Source organism: Perca flavescens, chromosome 6, assembly GCF_004354835.1.
Source record: "Perca flavescens isolate YP-PL-M2 chromosome 6, PFLA_1.0, whole genome shotgun sequence".
NCBI classification, from domain to species: domain Eukaryota; kingdom Metazoa; phylum Chordata; class Actinopteri; order Perciformes; family Percidae; genus Perca; species Perca flavescens.
The window spans coordinates 7,010,270-7,015,174 of record NC_041336.1 but is presented as its reverse complement, the minus strand read 5'-3'; positions in this window follow the sequence as shown (position 1 = coordinate 7,015,174).

Here is a 4,905-nt window from a genome sequence, read left to right as displayed (position 1 = left end):
CTGTAGCTTAAGCGGTACTTGTGCTATGATACGGCTGCGTGCAGACTGCGATATTCCCTGCTGATGCTATGACTGTTTGAAATGATCCTGATGCCAATATTTGTAATGTAGCGAGGAGTTTAACATCTGCTGGAATGGGATGTGAACGCTGAGTGGGTGATTCAATTTCATCTTTGATTTCTTCCAGTAACTCTAATATTGCATGGCTACTTGATCTGTAACGCTAAATGATGTTGTGTTCACTGACAAGGTGTGATTCTTGTGTTAAAAATATTTTCAGCCTCGCCTATGTCTTCATCTTGCTCAAATTACTGTTGCCATTTCACCAGCGGCATAAAGGTCTACCAGGAAACTCGGCTGCGGCTGGTTAAGACCTTCCTTTAAGAGGCGGAAAATTTCTCCCGTAGAATAGAGGCGCGCTCTTACTGACAGTCTTTGTAAATACCACGGAATATATAATTAGGCGCACTTTGCGCTTATCCTCCCACCTTTTTGGGTGCAACTCCCACTTTCCCCACAACCCTCCCACGAACGCATATTGGAAGCGCAACTTGTCTCTTCTCGCTCATGTGGCAGACAATCTGCGATTTTACCCAAGTGTGCCCTGTTTGTAAAAAGCCCGCATCGGTTACGTCCGTCTTTGCGACCAAATAGCTCCTGGAAACAGGCGCAAACGGCTTGATAAATCTAGCCCAGAGTCTCTTAATGAAATCACATTGTGTTTATTTAAGTACAGTGTTTAAATATCTGATAACTGTTTCTCTCTTGTCAGACTTCACTCAATACATACAGCATGGGTAGTTCAGGAACTAATGGATACTGGTTTGGCCTGAGAGCTGAAGGTGGGACATGGAAGTGGATTGATGGAAGTGATCTGACTGTAAGGTAAGAGACACATTCCTAAACACTTTGAATCATAAAATCTATCAGCCTTGATCTAAACATCATGTTCTTCTCTCAGCTACTGGACACCACAACCTCCTCCTCCTGCTACTGATGGTCAGTGTGTAATGTCTGTCCAGAACAATAAATGGATATCAGTGAGCTGTACTGAGAAAAAACAATGGATCTGCATGATGAAGGCTTTATCTGTTTAAACACTGCAGTCAGACTCTGCATGATAATATCAACTGGCTTATAAATATCAAACTGTAAAGTCTTCTACTTCACAATTTAAATGTTGTTTTTTTTAATAAAAAGGATCAGGCGTTTCATTTTTATAGAAAAAGAGAAAAGAAATATTTACAGTGAATTATTATTCAAAGCTGTTTGTGTGTCTCAGGATAAAAACAGATACTTAGATTTACATGCATTTAGATATTTGATTATATAGGTATGCTAATGTAAGTCTGTGAAACATACAGTGACTAGACTGAAGGGACACTGTTATCATTGATACCTGTTGAATGGACTTTTGTTCTGCTTTGTTAGAGATGTGATGCTTATAATTAGTATATCAGCAGATTGATGACAGGGACCGACAGACTGCTCAGTTTCCTGTCTCCTATGTATCATGGAACATATATTGTTGCTACTCATTGGCCAAAATGGGGACACTGCATCACTTGTTCTCAACAGAATGTCCTCAGAGCTTTTTACCCGAGCATGTTAGGAATATTAATGTGTAAAATGTTTTTTCTATTTATCTATATAGAAACAAATTAATGTTTTATTACATTGAATAAAAATGCTGCGACACATTGTTGTTATTTTCTTACATGATGCTGATTGAAAGTAATTTCACCAATGTAGAACAAACAACATAATTCAGGAAGTTGCAGCCTATAGAACAGGATGTGTGAGACAAGCAGATTGAAAGAAAACATGACAATCACAACCATAACCTGAATAAAATAGGGCACAACCTCAAATCAGACCATCACAGTGGAGCAGACGGCCTCCTAACAGCTCTCATACAGGACTGCAGCAGGACTTTAAACATTTGTTCAGAATGAACAGAAAACCACAGGAGGAAAAATATTCTAATGTTTATGTGTGTGCATGTAAAACATTATCTAATGTGTCTTAATAAGTACCAGGATGTTGTCTCCATTCTTTGTGTGTTTTGTAATGTTAGATGCTTCTGATGCTTGACAACAGCACCAACAGGTTTTAAAATGTCCCAATTCATTTCAAATTCCATCTTTTGCTATATGATTTTTTTCACTCTACATATTGGGAATGATAAGATTTCATGCATTTGTGTCAGTCAACTAAAGAAGAAGCTGCTAATTTATCAAAGACTTATTTGGGAAAAAGCAAATTGTGTATTTTAAAAAGGGAGATTTTATTTTAGTTAATAATGTATATAATATTAAGACAATACCAACCATATGTGCCAGGATATTGTCTATATTTGTGTGTGATGTTTATCTTTCAGAGGAAATGGAGGAAGAAGCTGACTGTGTTAATGCTCCAGTATGTACTGTGGATAAAGTGGCAGCCCCTCCAGGTACATTTCACACATTTAACGCCTTAAAATAGAAGATAAAATGTCTCTCGTCACATCATTATGACCAGGTAAGGAAGTGGTCTTGAAGAGGATTCTTTTTTTGTCTCGGTGTTGACTGTCTCTCATTTGGACTCGGTCTTGATTACTCCAGGTCTTGGACTTGTTTCGACTCCGACGAAGGTGGTCTTGACTATAGAAATAATAATAACCAATAATAATAATATCACATTGCAGTAATGTTGTTTATTGGTTGGTCTCTGTAGTTTCAGTCAGACAGTGTAAAGCTTGTCAGGAGGACTGGAGACTCAGCGAGTCTAACTGCTATGACTGCAGAGGAAAGAGTTCAGATCTGGTTGTTGTACATAATGAAGAGGAAAAGGTCAGGAGAAAACTGGGGAGTTTTCATGACACAACTTAGCCCTGAGGTATTTCTTTTTCTTTTATGATCAATTTTATAAACATTCAGAACATACAAACACAATTGAACAAGAATAACAACCCTCTCCCACCCTTCACCCCTCACCCTCTGCGGTCTCGACGAAAGAAAACAAACAAATAATAAATAACACACAACAGGAATCAGGAATCCCACCTTGCCTAGTCGCTCTCCTCTACTTCTTGTTATGATGAGGTCATTAGGCCCGATACCTGGGCTGCTGCGTTTTTCCATAGGTCTATAGTAGATGACTTGGCTTTGTTAATCCTTGCTGTAGAGAGCTCAAGCATAACTATATGCAGAAAATATGCCAGCGCTGAGCTATAATTTTTTTGGTCACGGTTGATCCAGCTAACCAAACTTTCTTCTGTCTCCCAAGCAGGTGTAATTTAGAGTCATCATTAAGTAACAAAACAATTGGGTCAATAGGAATTCAACATCCCATCACATCTGAGGAGTCCAGTATGTCCTATGGCATATGTTGAAGTGGATCTGCTGGTGATTTGGGTTCTTGGAACAGTGGGAAATGTTGTCCCAAACTGTCTCCCAATTAATTACGTTCCCCTCCGGCTCAGCTCGCTCCCATTTCTTTACTAATGGGAGTTCTCCTACGGATCTTTGTATTAATTTAGCATAAATCCTGGACACTAATCCTCTCACAGGAAAATCAACAAGCCATTTAATGATTGGGTGGGTCTCAAGACTGTTCCCCCATGGTACTCCATGGCTACTGAACAAGACCGTAAGGACTGTAACCGAGGGAACTGCATGAGTCTATATTCAAACGGGTGTCTATAGAACCTATAGACACTCGTTTGAATATAGACTCACAACTCCTCCCCCCCACCCCTGCCGCCGCCGAGGGCACGCGAACCGGTGACCTCTATTGATTCGGTAGGCCAACCAACGACCGTCCGGTTGAACCGACGTGCGTAAAAGAGTCGCTTGTCCCATCACCATTTTCTGTTATCTATCATTTCACTGTGTGGGGAATTGGCAAATCGGCGCCCCCTGCAGCTGCAGGCGCCCTGCTTGCTGAGAGAGGAGCATCTCGCTGCAGCCCGCTGGAAGGTGGAGGTCAAGCCCCGCCTTCCCGCGGGCTGCAGCGAGACATGTGCACAGAAGCCGTGTAAGAAAGGAAAAGGGGAGGGGGCGCGGGGGACAGTTCACCTCTGTGTCTCGCAAATGGAACGGTCCGGACAAAGGGGGGGAACAGGGGACCACAAGCCTCCTTGAGCTCATCACTTTTATGCATGATAAGGAACTATCAGAGATCTACCCCAAATTTTGGACTGCTCTCAGTACTTACTCTGCCAGTCACTGTGGCTCAAGCAGAGAGGAGCTTTTCCAAACTAAAGTTGATCAAGTCATACCTGAGGTCAACCATGTCCCAGGAATAGCTAACTGGCCTTTCCATCAGTATCAATCATTCAATAGAGGAGTAGATTTCATACGATGACATCATTGATGATTTTGCATCAAGGAAGGCCCTGGTGGCTGAAACGGATAATTGCATTGTTTAAAAAATTAGTGGAATAATTACATCTGGCATTACCAGATATTTTATAAATATCTTAAATAACACAAAACAACTAAATCGTGGTAGGTAATACATCTTATTTCATATACTGTTTTCGCAAAAAAACTATTTCCTGGCTGATGATGGGAGCAGCAGAACGTAATTAGTTTCCATGCTTATTGTGTTTCCACAACAACGTTAGTGAGTAAATCTACTGAAATGGCCACCACACCATAACAGAGGAGTGGGATGCGTCAGATGAGAAATCAGAGGTTCAGCCATGTAAGTCATTGCTTGAAAAAAAATAATGGTAATCTGTATATCTTTGCTAAGTGCAAACCAGTACAAAAGGTATCAATAAATTGTTGGGAGAGGATCATGCCTTCCTTCCAAATTGCTTTGGGGGGTCATAGAAAAATTATTATTGGCAATGGGAGGGTCATGTCTATGTTGACTAAAGGTCCCAAAACTCCTCCGCTGGCTCCTGAAATAAATAAT